The 22,381-nt window shown below is 34.7% G+C and overlaps 1 long non-coding RNA gene across 1 annotated transcript; it reads right to left on the reverse strand.

The window, feature by feature from the left end:
* Positions 1-13,522: 13,522 nt before the first annotated feature.
* On the reverse strand, positions 13,523-20,659 carry LOC116420549. The gene is made up of 2 exons (XR_004230900.1): positions 20,355-20,659; positions 13,523-16,075 (listed from the first exon to the last, which is right to left on the reverse strand). It is a non-coding gene; the product is annotated as an uncharacterized LOC116420549 (long non-coding RNA).
* Between the last annotated feature and the right edge of the window lie 1,722 nt (positions 20,660-22,381).

Genomic DNA, 22,381 nt, shown 5'->3' on the forward strand with positions numbered 1-22,381 from the left:
AAAGCTACTATAAATATTTTTTTATATACAGATACTTTTATCAAAAAAAAAAATATTTTGGAGGATACAGACTTAGTAGTGGCATTGCTAAGTATTAATAGTTTTATAGCCCTTTAGGCATAGTTCCAAATTTCTCTAAATAATGGTCAGATCAGTTTACAACTTCACCAACAACACAGTAATTTCTCATTTTCCTTAAGTCCCCCCAAAACATTTGTCATTTTCTTTTTCTGTCCTATTATTCAATCTAATAGGTATGTGTAGTACTTGAGAATTATTTTAACCTGTATTTCTTTAATCAAAAATGACTTAGAATATTTATTTCATAGGGCTGGAAGTATCTGACTACTCCATATTAAAATTGTTCAAATCTTTTGATCATTTATCAGTTGGGGGTGGCTCTGCATTTTTTTTTTTAATTTAACTAAGTTCTCTCTATGTTTGAGAAATGAGAAACTTGCTACAGATTTTTTTCACTATTATTCTTGCTAACTGTATTTCCCCAAGTGATTTCACTTTCTCTCTCCTTTCACCCTGTTTCTCTTCAAAAATGTAACCCCTTCCTCTAATCTGCCCTCTCTGCTTTCACACCACTTTTTCTATCCAATTCCCCTCTACCTTTCTGAAGGGTAAAATAGATTATTATACACAAATGAATGTGAATGTTATTCCCTCTTTGAACCAGTTCTGATGATAGTAGGTTCACTGACTTCTCCTTACTAATCAATATCCATGAAACTCATGAGGGTTTCTCCTAGAAAAGATAAAGGACATTGAAAAGTAGCAGGGAGATAACAATTACCAAAAAAGAAAAAGAAATACTATAAGAAGGCGACAAAAGGATAGTAAGAATCATAAGTTTAGAATAAATGTTCACTTTTATAATACTGCCTATGAAGAGTAAGGAAAGTTAGGTTATCACATTTCACAACAGGAAAAGTCAATAGAAAGTAATATAAACTAAGCCATACCATTTAGAGAGAATATTTAGATGAAAATAGAAATAAAATAATACACATACATAGAATACATAGACCGTAGCATGTACATCTGACATTTTTATTTTAACTTCTTCTTCCAACAGTACAATCATCATATTCTATTTTTTTTTTCATATCAATAGTGAGTTTACTTTATGGGGAGGAAATGAAGTTGAAAAGGATTACTTGGGCTATCAAATTAATACCAAAAAAATGTATTTCAAACAACTTGCTTCTAAAAACCTTCAAATAAGTATTCTCATTTAAGAAAGGATACTTCCAAGTGAATGCATTGGTTCATACATGATCATTTAGTTTTTGTTTTTTCTAAAAAAATATTAAAATATTTCGGTGAATGTTTATCTATATATCTGCTTTTTTAACTCTTTTAAAGACCTTAAGAAAAAATATATACATATATTGATGCATAGTACTACATAGGACAAAGAATGAATTACTTGTATCACTAAGGGGAGAGTACTGCCAAAATGTTTGTTTTTTTTTTTTTTTTTTTTTCAGTGACAAAAGTGAGAGGGATTTTATTTATTTTTATAGATTTTTCAGGAAAAAAATGCAGTCATGAAGGTTATATTCAAACTGTCTTCTATATACACATTAAAATCATTAAAAATCATATGAAAAATGGGACTTCAGAGAAATTTATTCAACTGTCTGCTAGCATTGACATTAAGCCAGAAGTTCTAACACTGATGGGCATAAATGTTAATGTCAGTTGTATACTAGTGCAATAGAAGATTATGTCTTGTGCACAGTCCAAATAATTCTGTGTTGGTAGCAAGATTCACAAAATGATCCTGTTGACAGCCTGATCCTCAGTAAGTAAGAATGTAGTAAAGCTCTCATCATGAAATTTACAGCCATGGAAAGAGATCATTTTAACTAGTCACACTAAAATAAGCAAAGAAAAAAAAAGTGTTTTATTATAGAAAGTTATGCTGTTGACAATGAAGTTCAAAATATACACTCAGAGGAAAATAACAAAGTCAAAGTTCCTACATCCAAAACCTCAAAGAAAAATAAGAATTGGTATCAGGTCATGGAAAAACTCAACAAGCATTTTGTAGAGGAAAAAAACGGCAACAGAAATGAGAGTGATGCAAAAGAAATACAAAAAGGCAAGGCAGAAAATAATGCTGTAAAAAGCAAAATTGATCAAATGGAAAAGAATGTACAAAAACTTACTGAAGAAAATAATTATTTAAAAATTAGCATTCGGTGAACAGAAGCTAACGACTATGTAAAATCACATAAAAAAAGAGGGAAAAAAGAAAATAATTTAAAACAAAAAAAAGATTGTGAAATTTATCATTGAAAAAGCAATATACATTTCTAGGGGTGAAACCATAGTGGCAAATTGAAGTCAGGAAACTGATTGAGCCCTTCCAGTTTCCCATGAAAATCACATAAAACCAAGTGTCTGAACAAATTATGACACACTGAAGTCACTCTCCAGATCTAGATTGGAAAAATAAAATAAAACTTCAAGAAAAGTCAGTCTTACTTGGGGAAAGGAAAGGAGTGTTCAGCACAAAACAGACAGAGTCTGGGAAAGCCTGTGAGAGCATCTTAATCACAGCAGATAAGCAAGTAAGACCTTCAGTACTGTTTCAGGGGGAGCAAAACAGCAAGATTGTTTCTAGTTCAACCTCCAAAAGCAAATCCTGGGAAACCAGGCTGTTTCCAGAAAAAAGAAGATAAAGCTAACCCCTGCAAACACAAGGGGCCCCTGGGCTAAAAGTCAAGGGTAAGAGTAGCTTTGGGAGCATGGAAAAACATCCCTTTCACCCCAGGAGAAGAGCTCCACCCTAAGAGTAAAAAAAAAAAAAAAAAAAAAAAAAATATCAAATGAAAATGAAATAAAGAAATGAAAGAAAACTCATCTTAGTTGATGTTTTGGTATTCCTTGTCTGACAGAATAGAAACTACTCTGTAGCTCAAGATAGACTGAAAACACTTCAAAGGAGGTTCACTAGGGTGAAAAGAGTATCCAGCTCACATCATATAGACTCCAGGAAAGCTGATAATTGAGTTTTAACCACAGTAAATCAGCAACTAAGACCCTCAGTTCTGGCTCAATAGAGGAGCAAATCAGTGGGACATTCTCAGCTCAGAAGGCAAACTCTGAAAAACCAGCGTGTTTCCTGAACAGAACAGGCAAAGCTACCTTCTACAAACACTAGGGATCCTGAGGGGCCAAGTTTCAGAACTGCACAGGAAGCTTCAGGCAGTGCCATCTTTATTCCAGGAGCAGAGTTCCACCTTAAAAGTTAAAAAAGAGAAAATACCAAAAGAGAAAGAAAAAACAAACAAAAAAAATACAAAAAACAAAACATGAGCAAGAAACAGCAAAAAACCTTGACCATAGAAAGCTACTATAGTGACAGAGAATACAACTAGAAAATACAAACTAAGATGCATTCACAGAGGAATGTCCACAAAGTAAATTTCAAAGAGTGATTTTAATTGGTCTCAAATCCAAAAAGCCTTCTAGGAAGTGCTCATAAAATATGTTAAAAGGCAAGTAAGAGAAGTAGAAGAAAAAAGATGAAAAGAAATGAGAGTTATGCAAGAGAAAATTAACAGCTTGGAAAAAGAAGGCAATTTCTTAAAAAATACAATTTGCCAGATTAAAAAAAAAAAAAAAAAAAAAAAAAAAAAAGAAAAAAGAAATCCACTGAAGAAAACAATCCCTTCAAAAATAGAATTAACCAAATATAAAAAGAGTTACAAAAGCTAACTTAAAAAAAATAATAATCACTAAAAACTAGAATGGGGCAAATAGAAACCAATGACTCTATAAGACATCAAGAATCAAACAAACAAACAAAAAAAAAACATGGAAAAAATGGAAGAAAAGGTAAAATACCATTAGAAAAACAGTAGATCTGAAAAACTGATGCAGAAGAAACAACTTAAAAATTATAAGTCTTCCTGAAGGCCATGACCAAAAAAAAAAAAAAAAAAAAGTAGACTGGATAGCATTCTTGAAGACGTTATCAAGGAAAACTGCCCTGATATACTAGAAACAGAGGGGAAATAGTCATTGAAAGTATCTATCCATCATTTTCAGAAAGAGATCCAACAAGGAAAACCCCAAGGAAAATTATTGCAAAACTCCAGAACTACAACATGAAGGAAAACATACTGCAAGTTACTAGACAAAATCCAGTTCCTGGCTTATCTGGCAGCTTCTACCATAAAGGATTGGAGGACCTGGAATGCCATATTCTGTAGGCAATGAAACTGGGGCTATAACTATGAATTAACTATCTACTGAGATTTAGCATCATCTTTTAGGGGAGGCGATGAATTTTCAATGAAGTAAGAGATTTTCAATCATTCATAGTGAAAAAATAGAACTAAACAGAAAATTTAATCTTCAAATTCAGAACTCAAGAGAAGCATAGAAAAGTAAATGGGGAAATGTGTGTGTGTGTGTGTGTGTGTGTGATTTAAGGGTTAAACTGTTTACATCTCTCGATGGGAAGATGATTTCTGCAAGTCTTGAGAACTGTATCTGAGATAAGGTCAAAATGGGTTCATGACCTAGGCATAAAGAATGAAATTATTAATAAATTAGAGGAACATAGGATAGTTTACCTCTCAGACCTGTGGAAGGGGAAGGTTTTTATGACCAAAGCAGAACTAGAGATCATTACTGATCACAAAATAGAAAATTCCGATTATACCTAAACTGAAAAGTTTTGTACAAACAAAACTAATGCAGACAAGATTAGAAGGGAAGCATAAACTGGGAAAATATTTTACAGTCAAAGGTTCTGATAAAGGCCCTCATTTCCAAAATATATAGAGAATTAACTCTAATTTATAAAAAATCAAGCTCATTCTCTAATTGAAAAATGGTCAAAGTGATATGAACAGACAATTCTCAGATGAAGAAATTGAAACTATTTCTAGTCATATGAAAAGATGCTCCAAGTCATTATTAATCAGAGAAATGCAAATTAAGACAACTCTAAGATACCACTACACACCTGTCAGATTGGCTAAGATGACAGGAAAAAATAATGATGATTGTTGAGGGGATGTGGGAAAACTGGGACATTGATGCATTGTTGGTGGAGTTGTGAACGAATCCAACCATTTTGGAGAGTAGTTTGAACTATGCTCAAAAAGTTATCAAACTGTGCATACCCCTTTGATCCAGCAGTGTTACTACTGGGATTATATCCCAAAGAGATTATAAAGAAGGGAAAGGGACCTGTATGTGCACGAATGTTTGTGGCAGCCCTTTTGTAGTGGCTAGAAACTGAAACTGAATGGATGTCCATCAGTTGGAGAATGGCTGAATAAATTGTGGTATATGAAAATTATGGAATATTACTGTTCTGTAAGAAATGACCAACAGGATGATTTCAGAAAGGCCTGAGAGACACGAACTGATGCTGAGTGAAATGAGCAGGACCAGGAGATCATTATATACTTCCAACAACAATACTAGATGATTACCAGTTCTGATGGATCAGGCCATCCCTCAGCAACGAGATCAACCAAATCATTTCTAATGGAGCAGTAATGAACTGAACTAGCTATACCCAGAAAAAGAACCTGGGAGATGACTAAAACCATTACATTGAATTTCCCAATCCCTATATTTATGCACACCTGCATCTTTGATTTCCTTCAAGCCTAATTGTACAATAATTCAGAGTCTGATTCTTTTGTACAGCAAAAATAATGTTTTGGTCATGTATACTTATTGTGTATCTAAGTTATATTTTAATATATTTAACATCTACTGGTCATCCTGCCATTTAGGGAGGGTGGGGGGTAAGAGGTGAAAAATTGGAACAAGAGGTTTGGCAATTGTTAATGCTGTAAAGTTACCCATGTATATATCCTGTAAATAAAAGGCTATTAAATTAAAAAAAAAAAAAAAAAAGAGAACTGTATCTGTTACTGGGGCAGATAGAAGGGTATATCACATGACCAGAGTGTGGTTGTGTGGTTGTGAAGGGTCTCTGATATTATGATATCAAAGAAAACAGGACAAATCAAATCACAAAAGCACAAAAGATATATTTCAATGGAGAGAAAGTAGGTGTAAAGGGCTGAAACTATGAATAGATGTACTTGAATCAGACAACCTAGCACTTAAGGCTAAGTACCTATTCGACAATGACTCTAATAGAATATGTTTGGAAAAATGGCCCTTCTCAATTTTTGGTGCTGGCTCAGTGTTTGGGTTTAAGATAATCATAGGTAAGGACTAGAGGGTGGGGTGACAGAGGCCAGAGACTCACTTGGCAGCAGGAAGAGGAGGAGAAAGGTGGAGATTCTGGACTCCAGAATCAAGAAGAGATCTTTTGGAAAAAAAAAAAAAACTTCTAGCAGTTTGCCTGCTTCTGCCCCTAAAGATCAAGGACTTTTATTTATCCTGACTCTGGCTGATCCTGAGACCTCTAGGGAGCTAGTTTAGACTTAACAAGTAGGGAGGGACATTTTCTGAAGCTTGATGTCATTGATTTTAGCTCAAAGAAGGACTGATTTCATCATTAACGTGTGTAAAGAAATTTATCTATCTTTACAAAGAAAAGGAAGAGAAATATGAAAGAAAAGAGAGAGGCTGGATAAAAGGAAGAGCAGAAAAATAAAAGAAAGAGAAGGGAGGATATGTAAAAGAAAAGAAGTTAGTAGGTGGGGTGGGTCAAAAATAGCACTTTGAAAGACTGCATGTAAATAGAAAACAAAAGTATAAACAGGAGAGAAATAGGATGGAGGGAAATACAAAGCTTGTAATCATAATTATGAATGTAAATGGGATGAACTCTCACATAAAATGGAAGTTAATAACAGAGTTCAGAGTTCATAAAAAACAGAATCCTACAATGTGTTGTTTACAAGAAAAACATTTAGCACAGAGAGACACATGCAGAGGAAAGCTAAAAGGCTGAAAAAACTTATGCTTCAACTGAAGTAAAATAAAAGCAAGAAAACAATTCTGATCTCAAATAAAGCAAAAGTAAAAATAGATCTAATTAAAACACATAAGGAAGGAACCTACATCTTGATAAAGGGTACTATAAACAATGAAGTAGTAAAAAATACTAAATGTATCTATACCAAGTGGTAGAGCAGCCAAATTCTCAGAGAGTTTTAAGCCAGTTGCAGGAAAAAAAAATAGAAAGGAAAATAATATTAGTGAAGGACCTCAATATTCCCCTCTCAAATCAGATAAATCTAACCTCAAAATAAACAAGAAAGAAACTAAGGAGGTTAACAGGATATGAGAAAATCTAGATATGATAGACTTTTGGAGAAAATTGAATAGAGACAGAAAGGAATGTACCTTTTTCTTGGCAATAATGACACCTACACAGAAAGTGAGCCTGTATTAGGTCATAAAACCTCACGATCAAATGCAGAAATGCAGAAATTGTAAAAGTTTATTTTTATCTCTTTAAATAACTACATGGATATAAAAAAAGAAAAAAGTTCAGTAAATTTGGCATGTGATTAAAAAAAGCTAGAAAAAGAACAAACTTAAATTAAATTAATTACTATTAAACTACTCAATTGGAAATTCTGAAACTCAAAAGACAGATTAATAGAATTGAAACTAAGACAATTATTGAACTAATTAATAAAAGTGAGGCTAAGTTTTATGAAGAAAAAATTCAACAAATTAAATAAATCTTTGGCTTATTTGATTAAAAAAGAGAAAGAAAAGAAAAAATCCAAACCAAAGAATAAAAACAAAAAAAGAAAATTATAGACCAAGCTCCCTAATGAATATTGATGCAAAAAATTTAAATAAAATCTTAGTAAAGAGATTAAATCAACTCATCAGGAACATAATGCACTATATCTAATTGAAATTTATATCAGGAATGCAAGGCTAGTTCAGAATCAGGAAAACTATTACCATAATTGATCATGTCAATTACAAACCCAACAGAAATCATAGGATAATATCAAAAGAAGAAGAAGAAATTTTTGAGAAAATCCAGCACCTATTCTCTTTAAAAACACTAAAGAGCACAGGGATAAAGAGAGCTTTCCTTAAAATAATAAGTAGTATCTATTTAAAACCAACAGCAAGCATTACTTGTAATAGACACACAAAATGGTCATACATTATTTGTCATAGACACAGAAATAAAGTCAGATCTAGACAAATGGAAAAAATCTCAATTGTTCATGGTTAGGCCATACTACTATAATGAAAATTTTGCCTAATATGGCTTCATTGTTTGGTGCCAAAGCAATGATCCATAAAGCATGGTATATTAAAATTAAATAGTTAAAAATATTTAAAAAATCTAAAAGAAAAAAGAAAAAGCAACTTACCTAGAAAATAAATACAGTACAGATAATTTTAAAAGGATTAGACTAACCTGAGAACCATATTCCAAAAAGATCCGAAACAACATCTTACATGAATTATCAAAAACTGTCCTAGTATTTTAGAACCATAGGATAAATAGAAATTTAAAGAATTCACTAATCACTTCTTGAAAGAAATATGAAGTCAATATCCCCATTAATATCATAGACAAATTCTGGAACTCAGAAGTCAAGGGAAAAATATTGCAATCATACAGAAAGAAATAGTATTTTAGAGCTATAATCAGGATAACACAAAATTTAGTAGCTTCTATACTGGAGGATCAGTGGTCTTGAAACAGGATTATTCCATAGGGCAAAGGAGTTAGGATTAAAACCAATAATCCCCTACTCAGAAAAACTCAGTATAATGCTTCAGAGGAAAAAATATTATTCAGTGAAATAAAACTCTCAAGAATTTTTTTTTTATGTAAAGACCAGAGTTGAATAGAAAATATGATTTTCAAATATGAGTCTCCAGAGAAACATAGAGGGGCAATTAGGAAAAGAAAATCAAAAGGCATTTAATAAAGTTAATATGTTTATTACATTCCTATATGGGAGGATACTTGTTCCTTATAAGAATTTTTTTCATTATTAGGATACTTAGAAGAAGGATATAGAGATAGATGTCACAGGTGTGAATTGACTCTGAAGGTATAATATCTAAAAAAAATAAAATTAAGGCATAAGAGAGGAATGTGCTGTGAGAAAAAGAAAGGAAGCAGTATAATGATGTAAGTTACCTGTCAAAAGAGGCAAGAAAAAGCTTTTGTTTGTGGAATGGAATAAAGAAAGAGGAAAAAAAAAAGTGGATGAAGCTTAACTCTCATAAAGAATAGCTAAATGAATGAATATCTTATACTTTAAATGAAAATATCTTACTCGGAAGGAAATAGAAGTGTAAGGAGAAATGAAAAGGGGGAAGGTTAATAGAAAGGAGGGCACATTGAGGAAAGGCCTAGACGTAAGCAAAATACTCTTCAGGATGGACAGGGTGAAAGAAGAGAGAGTGGAAACAATGGGGGGAATAGTCAGTAATAATTGTGAAAGGAATTTTCAAGCTGTATTCTCAGTTAAAAGTCTTATTTCTTAAACATATAAAGAATTGAGTCATATTTATAAAAAAAAAATTTATCCCTTAATTGATAAATGAACAAAAAATATGAACAATGTTCAGATGAAATAATGAAACTATGTATTGCCTTATGAAATAAATATTCTAAATTACTATTTATTGGAGAAATGCAAATTGAAACAATTCTGAGGACAGAAAAGGAAGATGACAAAAGTTTGGGTTTATGTGGTGAAAATGAGATATTAATGCATTTTTGGTAGAAATGTGAATTTACCATTCTGCAGAGAAATTTGGAACTATGTCCAAAGAGCAATAAAACCATACATGCCTTTCACCTTATAATATTATTACTAAGCATGTATTCCAAAAGATCTTGATTTCTCATGAAGTTATTAACTTTCTTTTCTTCTATTGTTTTCAAGGAATATTAACATCAGTGAGCTTTTGAACCTCCTTTTCCATTTGTTCCATTTTATCTTTTAAGGATTTTATTTTTTTCTTTCAGTAAATTTTTGTGCTTCTCTTTTCATTTGATGAATTCTGCTACTCAGGGCTTTCTCCTCATTGCTTTTTTGAATGTCCCTTACCATTTAACCTAGTCTGTTTTTAGCATATTGTTTTTTTCAGTATGTTTTGTGTTTCCATAATTAACTATTAACTCATTTTTCATTATTTTCTTGTATCACTGTCATTTCCCTTATGAATTTTATCTCTATCTTTTTTACTTGATTTTCAAAATCCTTTTTGAATCCTTCCATGGTGTGAGACAAATTTATATTTTCCTTATAAGCTTTGGATGCAGGAGTTTTGACTTTTGTTATTTTCTTCTGAATGTGTGTTTTGATATTGCATATTCACAAAATAACTTTCTAGGATAAGATTTTTTTTTTCTGTTTGCTCATTTTCTTATCTCATTTTTTTATGTTTAACTCTTTGTTAATGTGAGGCTCTACTTCCAGGGTAGACTACATCATATTCCATGTTCCAAGGATTTTAGGTAGCTGTCTTAAGAGATACTTCTAGAAGTCTGTAATTTTGGTTTTGGTAGTATGATCAAAAGAAAAGTATTTAGTACTCTCCTGATGTGCCCATCTTTGAGTGACCCCAAATACTCTTTTCTGCCCTGGAATTGGGAGGAATTGCCCTGCTTCACTGTGACTATTGTCTCAATTGTTTTACCACTTCTTTATGTTCTAGGATTTTAAGACAGGCCTACGACATGGATGAAAGCATGGATAGAACTGCAGAGTTCTTGCTCAGTGTTAAATTAGTGTAAAAAAGTAAAGAAATTCCTTTAATCTTCTGACTAATTGCCCCACCATCTCATAGTGTATTGTTTTAGTAAGTTCCCCCACACTGATTTACAACTCACTTTATAATGCCTTATCTTTTGATGGTGTTGTCCAGAGGACTAGACTTCAAAGTTTTCTCAAACTCCTGTCATGTTAGAACATTTGCTTTGTACAGTCAGTCTCTGTTCCAAATTATTTCTGAAAGAACAAGATTAAACTCCCCTAGATGCCTGGTGGTGAATCATGTTAATTATGTTGGTGATCAGTGCTCATTACTTCTGTCCTTCATTTTTTTAACTTGAGTGGTTTCATCCCAAGCAAATTCTCATTTGTTTTTGTTTCAGGAGTAAATAAAAAAAAAAATATTTGGACTGGAGAACTAACAATAAGCTGGATTAGCTGACCTAGCATAAAAATGGCATTTGAACTCAGTTTTGAAGATAATTCAGCTTTAAAAAAATTATAAGTGATAAAGGGATATAGAAAGGAGAAAGGGAAAGGGAAAGAGGGAGGTAGTGAAATATCCTACACTGACAAAAATCAATAGACCTGATTGTCTGGAGTAACATAAAATAATTCTAGAAAGAACTTTTAGTGATATTGTGGGGGGGGAAAATTAATCTCAAAAAATTTTGTTTGATGTCCTAGACTAGAAAGATTATGGTGAGCTTAATCGAAATAGAGAAATAGTTAGGATTGTTTTTGGTTTTTTAATAATAGCTTTTTAATTTCAAAACACAAGCAAACATTGTTCCCAATATTCACCCTAAGTAAAACTGTGTACTGTAAACTTTTATGCTTCCTTTCCCTTCACGCCTTCACCCAGACAGCAAGAAATCCAATATGTGCCAAACATGTATACTTCTTCTATACATATTTCCACACTTATCATACTACACAAGTAAAATCAGATCAAAAAGAAAATAAAATGAGAAAGAAAGCAAAAAGCAAGCAGACAGCAACAAAAGAGTGAAAATATTATGTTGTGATCCACATTCAGTTCCCATAGTCCTCTCTCTGGATGCAGATGGCTCTCTTCATTGCAAGTCTATTAGAATTAATCTGAATTACCTCATTTTGAAAAGAGCCACATCCATATAATATATCATCACATAATCTTGTTGCTGTGGACAATATTATCTTGGTTCTACTCACTTCACTTAGCATCATTTCATGTAAGTCTCTCCAGGCCTTTCTGAAATCATCTTGCTAATTTTTTTCTTATAAAACAATAAGGTTCCATAACATTCATATACCATAACTTATTCAGTCATTTCCCAAGTGATGGACATCCATCAGCTTCCAGTTCCTTGCCATTACAAAAAGGGCTGTCACAAACATTTTTGCATATGTGGGTCCATTTCCCTTTTTTATGATCTCTTTGGGATATAGACCCAATAGAGACACTGTTGGATCATTGGGTATGCAGAGTGTGATAGCTCTTTGGGTATAGTTCCAAATTACTTTCCAGAATAGTTGGATCAACTCACAACTCCACCAACAATGTTTAAATTTTATGGGACAATTCATCCCATTTACATTCACTGTTATGACTACCAGCTCTGTATTTCCCACCATACCATTTTCTCCCCTGTATATACTTTTGTTCTCTCATTCCACCCTGTCCTCAGTAGTATTTTTTTACTTACCCCAACTACTATCTTATTTTTTATCACTCTCCTCTTTCTTTTACTAGTCTATCTATCCACCCCACCCACTGTTTTATCTCCTATCACTCCTCCTTTACTTACTAGTACACCAAAAATGTATTAGTGTCCCAGCTTTGCCATGTTCCCCTCCAACATTTAGCATTCATTATCTTTTCCTGTCATCTTAGCTAATTTGAGGTGTGTAGTGCTATTTCATAGTTGTCTTAATTTGTATTTCTCTGATCAATACTGATTTATAGCATTTTTTCATGACTAGAAATGTTGTAATTTCTTCTTCTAAAAAGTCTGTTCATATTCTTTGGCCATTTATCAACTAGATAATTGTATTCTTATAAATAGAGTCAATTCTCTCTATATTTTAGAAATGAGGCCTTTATTGGAATACTTGTATTGTTTTGGTTTTATTTGTAGAAAAACTTTTTAAATTATCCATTTTGCATTTCATAATGTACTCTAGCTCTTCTTTGGTCATAAATTCCTTCTTTCTCCACATATCTGAAAAGTAGGCTATCCTTTGTCCTTCTAATTTGCTTATAGTATCATTCTTAATGTCTAAAACATATTGACCTTATCTTGGCATAGGGTAATAGGTGTTTAATTCTTAGGACTGTTAAGAAAAATAATTATTTTTAAGGGGGGAGCATAGTGATGTTAGTTAGACGTGTACTGAATTTGACATATCCAAGCAGAGATGTCCAAGAGACAGCTTAAGTAGGCAGGCAGTTGTTTATACAAAACAAGAGCTTAGGAAAGAGAAGAGGGCTTTGATTTCATAATCATCTGAAGAAAGATAATAACTTTTAACCCTGAGTGTTGATGACACGACCAAGAGAGATTATTGAAAGAAATGGATGTTAGATATCTTTAAATACCATTGTCTCCCTATCCATTATTTATTAGCTTTTTAAAATCAATTTTGAGATAATTTGTTGAGGAATGAGTAAAATTTTCCTAAGTTTTACCTGAAAATTTTAGATGTTTATTTTTTCTTTTTCGTATTTATTTTTAGCTGCTTGGCCATTTAGCTGCTTGTCTTAGTGGAACCCTTTCTGGCTAGATCTGAGCTGCTTTTGATCTAATTACATCTTCATTTTGAAGTGCCCAGGTGAGAGAAAATACAGACAGTCAAAATAATGAAAATTTAAGAGTGTTTATTGCTAACTAGCAACAGAAACCCCACCTCCCCACCCCCAGAACAGGGAAGTCATTATCAAGTGATTTCAGAGACACTTATTTATAGAAAGAAACATTAAAGTTCCCTAATACATTTGTCATACTAAAAGAATTTCAACCTAGACAGGAGGCAAAGATTATCACACTAAGGGTGCCATTCCCAGACAAGCAATAAGACAGTATTTCTTTATGTTTATCAAGTTGTCAGTCAAGATCTTAGGTTTTTTTAAGGCAGCACATCTGGGGGTGTAAAAATACCATCTGCATTAGGGTGTGAAGAGCTAGTAACAAACTTCTAACTACAAAGTTTCAAGATTATGTTTCTCATGTTCCAGAGGGGTGTCCATCCATTTCACTCCCACTTTTCTTGTGACTGTTTAGAGACTGGACTCATCAGAGACCATGGGAGAGTAAGTGGTTTTGGTGACAAACAACTTAACAATCTGGGTCCTCTTCCTCATATATGTGTTTAAATAGTTAATCAAACAAGGGGCAATTAGTAGTGCCAGCAGAAATAGAGTAAGAGGCCCATTAGGTAAGTTAAAGGGAGGTCATCCAGGGGACCAATTGAAAAGTAACTGATACCAAAACATCGATTGGTGTTGAGCCGTCTCTCGATCCTCAATCTGCTTTCTGACTGCAGATAGGGACTTTCTTATAACCCCCAGTTGTTAACATAAAAACAGCAAGCTGCCCCGGGGCCATACATACCCCTCTTTACTTAAGACAGAGTAAATCTAGTTCCCAATGATTCTGTAGGACCACCTCTGCAAAAGAGTTTAGGGAGTTCTCCAAGAAGGATATTTGATTTTCCAGGTCCTTTAAATCCTGGTCCACCTGGGAATCCAGGGCTAATATGGGCCTATCACCATGGATCAGGGCATCTGTCCCAACAGCTGTGGAGCTGCTATTCCCATTCCCACTAGGAGGGAACTAGAATAGGAGCAACTCTCCTTGCCCTATGCAATAGACCAAAATGTTCTTTGGTCCCTTCTTCAGAATATAAATACACTTAGGGAATCCATATATGAGCATGCAAAGAGATTCTACCAAGGAAAAAGCACAATTCACTGATACAAGGGGTTAATCCCATGGTACATGCAAAGACAGGACCCTGTTGGGACGCATATTAGGGAGGTTACGGTATTCTTCTGTGGGGGAACCTCAATACTGCTATACAATGCTTTTTATACAGGGAGGCTCCAGATCATAGCCTTCCAATTTGATGTACCACACGTCACCTTCTACCCCTCCCAAAGGTAATCTGGGAACGTGGGTAGTGTACTCTGGGGGCAGGTTCTCGGGCCAGAATGAAAGATTCAGTATTTAGTGGGTCTCTGTCTCCTAGGTGGCATTTACGCCTATGCCCACAAAGTAAGGGGACACCAGGTCCAGGCAGAGCAAATAGCTTGTGGCAAGGGCGGGGCTAATCAGATTTATCAGCCAGTATACTCCAACAAAAACTGACATAAAGCTCTCATAGGGAGACAGCAGTCCTCAGGGGAATGGAGGCTGAAGGCATGTGGGACAACTGTCAGGGTTTCCCCTCCCAGATGAGAGTTGTGGCTGGTCTCAGTAGTAAATGAGGGGGGATTAATAACTGCACTAGGACCTATGGGGATGTTTTCCCTCAAGAGGGTCCTTCTTTGGATTGTGAACAGGGCTCCCAAATCTCTTCCTGCCACATAAAATCTGATATCCCAGGTCCTTCCCAATCCCCAGGCCTCATAGTACCATTCATTCATTGTGACTACAATGGAATTGCAGGTGCCTTCCTTTTGGCATTGTTGTGGTAGTGTTAATCTATACACCTTAATGTAGGAGTCCTGGCCTGCCTCAGAGAAGCAATATCCTCTGGTCTCACAGCCCCATGATCTGCAGTAGTACTGGCCCAACACCTGACACTCAGATGGTCTCTCCACTAGGCACATATAGTACTGGGTTTTCCTTAACCCTTTTTCAATGCTTAAGGACGCACATCCATATGAGGGGAGGGCCAAGTTCCCAAACTCCATTCCCTTTAACCTGGAGGGATCTTTTTATATGAGTGTTATAAAACACAGCTGGTGGGAGAGGGGGAAATGCCAAAAGTTTCCCAAGAGTTTGCACAGATCCAGATAGAACCATGGCTGCCCATAAGTCTCACCGCCCCCCCCAGTAGTTTTTATTAGGTTCTACACATATCTATGGGGAGAATAGTGGCTAGACTTCCCCAATAGGGTGGGAGAAGCAAGAGGGAGGATCGGACCATAAAATAGCATAAGATATAAAAACATCATCTTCCTAAGTTGGGTCCTACAGGAATGTCAGGAGCAGGGCAAGGCCTCACATGCAAACAATAGATCCAAGCCTTATGGTGGGCTACTTTACTGCTGAGGTATTGGAGACAATGACCTGGTGAGTGCCATCCAGCGGAGTTCCAATGCAGAGCCATGAGGAAATTTTCTGGTCATGATCCAATCACCTGGTTGGAGGTCCATATCCAGCAGGCTGAGGCGGGGAGGCAGCAGAGACCTAAAAAGGGAATCATTAGTAACATCATAAGAGCTGTCCTGCCCCATGTGGGGAAGGATAGGGGGTGGAGCACTGAATAGGATCCTACCCAGGTCTCAGCAGTTCCCAACCAGAGTTTAGAAATGTGCTCCTTAAGTATCCTGTTCATGCCTTCTACCTGATCCGAACCCTGTGGTCCATAGGCATAGTGCTGGCACTATTTGAACCCAAGGGCCTGTGCCAGGGACTGAACAACATTAGAAACAAAGTCCAGGCCATTGTCAGACCTGAGGAGAAAGGGAGTCTGAACCAGGGGATAATTTCAGTCACAAGTTTCTTGGCTACGACCAAAGAGGATTCAAATTTTACAGGAAAGTCTTTGGGCCAACCTGAGAAGGTGTCAGCAAAAAGCAAAAGATATGGATGTCCTTGAACCCGGGTTTCTATGTCCATGAAATAAACTTCCCTATGTTTGCCAGGTGTGCATCCTCGGGGACACATAGCAGGCACAATGGGGGGATGGGCAGGGTTCACTTTGACATGGGTCAGGCATTGGCAGGCAGCAATCTCAGTGAGGGATTTCATTTCAAGCGAGAAAAAGAATTGGGAAAGCAGATCATATAAGTGAGTCCCCCCTAAGTGAGTCAGAGAGTGCATTTCAAAAATGCATTTTTGAAACGAAAGGATAACTCAAGACATTTGGAAGAGTCTCATCTCCTTCTGAAGGGCTCCACCAGCCCTGGACATAAACCAGGCCAGGAAGATCTTGAGATCCGTAGGAGGGTTGGTTGCCCATAGGTTTTGTTGAATTCTCCCTTATCTTGAGTTTACACATTTACAATTTATAACCTAAGTTATATCAGTCCTAATGAACAGGAGTGGGGTTTGCAAGCAGGGGAACTGAGGCAGAACAATTCAGGAAAACTAAGGCAGAACCATTAAAGGCAACTGTGGCCAAACAGTTCAAATTAATGAATTACCTTCCCCTAGAAGGTCCCAGAACCATAATGTTGACCAATCCTATTTGAGACAAATAAACCAAAATAGAACTATAAAAATGCAAGGACTTATATGACAAGGACAAGTCTCTCCTTGATAACCCCAGAGTTATCAGCAGTACAAAAGCTCCCTGCTGCAGCATGTCAGGTCCTCTGCAGTTGGAGCACCATCTCAGCCAGAGAATACAGTCTGAGATGGACAGTTCACTGTGAGTTAGGTAGTCTTCAGTCATTTGTGCATTTAACTCAGCTTCTGCTTATATAGTGAGTAGTAGTGCTCAAGACAGTCATGCTGCCCATTCAAAGCAGTAACCCACTCCAGGGGAAAAGGGTGAGGCTTAGAGTAGCTCCACTTGTCCCTGCACAGTTAGACCATCAAGTCAGGCAAACTAAAATTTTAGAGGCCTGTTACCAAACTGGAATGTCCTTTGAGAATTCCAGAATATTAATTAAGAAATTGGGGTTACAGACCTGGAGACTAACAAATTGAAAGATGCCTAGTTTCTGGTTGTTTCAAAAAAAAGTCCCCAAAACTGAGTCTGCCAGGGCAATTCCAACAGAATAAGGGATTGCAAAGTTAAAATATAACCAGCAATCACATCCCAGTAGGTTTAAGCAAGAAGTAAAAATGAAAAAGGACTGCTTAAAGGATTTCCAATTCAATATGAAGTAAGATAGGGGGTGGGGCAGAAGTGCCTAGGGCAAAGTGAACAGGAAACTAGGGGTTCCCATTTTTCCAGGTATTTTGAGAAAAATCCACCATTTTCCCCAATTTCATATCTTTTCTTCCCCACTTTTCTTTCAGGCAAATGGAATCAACCAAAAAAAGCAAATAAATTGTCAAATAACCATCCCATATATAAATCCCAAGAGTGAATTCCTATGCATATTACAGTAGGGTTTCCTAAAAATGACTCAAACATAACAGCAAGAGTTATACAGTTTTAATAATTTCCATCTCAATCTCAAACATGTAGTAATAAATAACCCATTCAGGGTTTAACAGTCATTCATCAACCATTTTCCAATTCCCCATATCAGTCCATCAAGGGCAAACCTTCTCATTCAAAAACTGCTTCATGATTATAAGGGGTGAAGACAATCTGAGATAGAAAGACTGGTCCACAAGGACTGCTACAAGATGTGGGGAGGCCAAAATAGAGTGGTCAGCAGCTTCCCATGTAAATAAACATGTTTGTCTCACAGGACAGGCAAACAGCTATCAGCTATAGTCCTAATAAAAATAGCAGTTAGGTTTCATAGACCACTGTTAATTGTCCTCTTATCATTTAGAACCTTTAAAAACCTGAATATCTACAGACACGGATATCTAGTAACAGATAGATGACCAGATTAAACACTCAATTGCTTAAGTATTTAGGATACAATGATAACATATAACCATATTGGACACAGCAAGGTATAATATAATTGAATTGCATCAACAAATTCTATTGACCATTGGCTCTTATTAGGTACAGGAGGAAAAAAAAAAATGCAAGAATATGATTATAACATAATATAAAGACTGATTCTTCAGCATATATAGAACATAGGATAAAGTAGCCATAACCTAGTTTAAGTAATTGTAATTGTCCCACTAACCATCATAGTGTGGAGCTTTAAAAATCCCTATAAATATTAATTACAAGCCCAGGAAATTGTACCTCCAATAACAAATTCCATTGACCAAAGTTTCAGATATATCCCAGCTATTTGCCATGGCCTTATATAGTTAATAAGAAATTTGTCTGAGTAAGTTCACAACTTATCTTTCATATCTAAGTAGGCAGTTTCATAAGTTGAACATTATACAAATCATTTTGCTTTAAAATACCCAATACATAGAAAAGTTCCAAATTGTATATTGCCCATAACAGAAACATTTTCAAAAGGACAAAGAAAAAACTATTATTTTCAGAAGCCCTTTAAATGATGGACATAACCTCAGGATATAATCAATGCAATAAATTAAAACTTATACCGAATATCCTAATACCACATAAAAGAATCTGAATGATTCTTACAAAATATCAATTAAACTTTTAAAAATAACTCTACCAAATTATAGACCACATTTATGACTATATACCTTTACCAAGGTAACCATTATGTATCTAAAAAAAAAAGAGGTAGAGAACCATGTGGCTGCAACTTGATTTAAAAAAAAAAAAAGCTGGAACACACTTAGTGGGAGTGGGGGGAAGGAGCAGGAAAGGAAGGCGAGCTAAATGTGCACAAAAGATTCTCTCCTGTTCCCCACTTAAGTTTCTCCACACAGAAATCCTTCCATTAAAAACTTTCCTTTTTCTCTTTCTACTTAACTCTTCTCTTTCCCTCAGCTACATACTTTAAACAAATTCTAATAACCCTTGTAACTAGACTCTCCATTGATAAAGTAGCAGAAGCAGTGTGAGAAAGGGGGTGAATTGAATCATTATCTTTGAAGACAAAAGATCCTCTCCCATTTCTCCATTCCCACCTTTTTTCTTCCTTACCCCTAAAACTCTTCAAACCTATAACTGCTCCTAAAAATCAGTCTTTCATAAATCACTGTCATTCTCCTTTCCTTTTCCCTTCAAAAGTTTTAATATTCACAAAACAGTGAATAGTTAAATAATTCCATAAAACCCACATGTCCAGCAAAACATAACTTATAATGTTAACAAATTACCCGAGGTTTCAGAAGCAAACCAAATAGTTTTTTTTTTTCCTTCTGCCTTAGTGTTTCAAGGCCACTAGCATAAACTTCTTTTTCCCAGGCAGCGGTGGCAAGCAAATAAGGTTTTATTTTCATTACTCCTCTCTAGCAGGCTTTGAAAACCTGCTTTTCAGAGAAAAAACTTCCCTGCCAGTTTGAAATAAAAAGTTTAAAATCACAAGCAATTTTTCATACTAAGCACAGGTGCAACATTGAAATAATCAATTGCCAAATTTCTTAATCATTGTTCTTGAAACTTAACAGAGCTCTTTAAATCAACACAACAAATAGACAAGTCACAAACACAGAACACAAATCACACAGACTTAGACAGCACAATTATAACATTAAACAAAACATTTAACATATACAGACTAGGGGCTATTTGGAAATAGAATAGCCCTGAGGAAAGTTGTTTCAGCTCCAGAGTCTTCCCTCCCAGAATTTAAGTTTAAGTACATTTAAACACAAAGAGACAGAAGACAAACAATTCCTAAACATAACATATAACCAACTAGCCATAACACTCAGAGTCCGGTGGAGGCCAGTAAGTTACTATTGCTGTGTCCAGCTTAGCCACCTACTATCCCAGAATACTCACCCAGAATTGAACCGGTTTCCAGAATGCTCAAAGTCAATTTAGTGAAATTTAGTCTCCTCACCCAGTCCGCAAAAGTGAGTTACCAAGGTCCGAGGCCGAGGAACATCATGTCAATGGCTACTGGCTAGAGACGGTAACTCCCTTAACCCTCTAGAGAAAGAGACTGACTGTCAAACAGAGCCAAAGGGCTCTTGCTGGGGAACCTCCAAATGAAGTGCCCTGGCAAGAGAAAATACAGGCCAGTTAAAATAATGAAAATTTAAGAGCATTCACTGCTAGTTAGTGACTGAATCCCACCATAACAGGGGAGTCATTATCAAGCAATTTCAGAGACACATATTTATAGAAAGAAACATTTAAGTTTCCTAATACATTTGTCATACTAAAGGAATTTCATCCTAGATAGGAGGCAAAGATGATCACACTAAGGGTGCCATTCCCAGATAGGCAATAAGAGAGTATTTCTTTATTTTGATCAAGTCATCAAGGTCTAAGGGTTTTTTAGGGCAGAACATCTGGTGGTGTAAAAATACCATCTACATTAGAATGTGAAGAGCTAGTAACAAACTTGTAACTACAGAGTTACAAGATTATGTATCTCACAATCCAGAGGGGTATCCTTCCACACCAATTTCTATTCCATAGGTTGGTTTAGTTTATTGCAAGATGAAACTTTATGCCTATTTTATACTTTGGTATGTCTATTAGAAAAAAGTAGTATTGTAGAAAATATTATTTGATCATGCATTATTCTGAACAAATATCTTTTAGATATAAATGTATTATATATATGTATATATATATATATATTAAAAATTTTAGAAGTAATGAATTAGCTGTATTAATGTATTTCTTGTGTCATTATTCTTTTTTAGGATTGAAAATTATGGTTTTTAATTTTGCTTTAACAGATATTTCTCATAGTATTTGTAGCTAAATATTTTCAGTCAAATTTTTTACTACTATTGTACTAAATTCTTAACTTTTGAAATTCAAGAAAATTATGCAAATGTATTGCATATATTTCTAATATATTGCTTTTAATATAAACAAGATATATATATAAAAGCTATTTATACTGTACCAATGGGAAATAAAATACATCAATATATTGCCTTACTTCTATAAAGCCAAAGTAATGTGTATTTTCAAGCATGAGATGCAGAAGTTTATTTCTTTAAGCACTAGAAACTTGTTGGTGAAGTCATATTTCTAAAATCATAGACATTGTTTAAAAGTTAGTTAGCTTAAATTTTAACCACCATGGATGGCAAAATAAAGCTTTCATTTACTGTATACAAATCCTGTATTGCGCTAGAATGTTACTTTTCACTCTATTACATGATGGGTTGGTTCAGTATCTTTGTTTATATGCTATTAATTATTAATCAACCTTTTTACTTTTTAATAGTCATATTAATCTGAGGAAAAGTTTATTTTTATTTTTTCAATTAGGCCTCTGGTAACATAAGAAGCATAACTACATTGTTAACTAAACAAAAGCAGGCACTAAAATTTTCTATCCTTACATACACCATATTTCTTATACAAAACTTTGTTTGTGGCACATATTAACCCTATATTTGATGAGACAGTCAATGAACGAATTTAGGAACATTCTCAAATTGCTAACATATAAGTTTCATTAACTTTCAAAAGTTCACAGGAAGAGAATGTAAAAGTCATGTTACGTTTTTAGTTTGCCAAATAATACAACATTTTGATATATATTAATTTACATTAATCAATAATAAATAACTAAACTATATGTGTATGTTCATTTTTCCATCCCATTAATTAATATTGGAATAAAACATGTAAACTTCAATTATCTTCCAGTTATCTAATGTACACTGAAATACCCTCATCTACCACTTGTCTGACTCTTGCTCTTGATTTGAAAATCCCTTTTCCTCAAAAACTTGGTTCCTGTCTGAAATTTTTGCTTATGCAATCTTTTTTTTTTTTTTTTTTTTTTTTTTTTTTGCCTTTTCATCTCTCTGCCTATGGATTTCAACCTTAAAAGA

The sequence above is a fragment of the Sarcophilus harrisii genome, chromosome 1, assembly GCF_902635505.1.
Source record: "Sarcophilus harrisii chromosome 1, mSarHar1.11, whole genome shotgun sequence".
Lineage (NCBI taxonomy): Eukaryota > Metazoa > Chordata > Mammalia > Dasyuromorphia > Dasyuridae > Sarcophilus > Sarcophilus harrisii.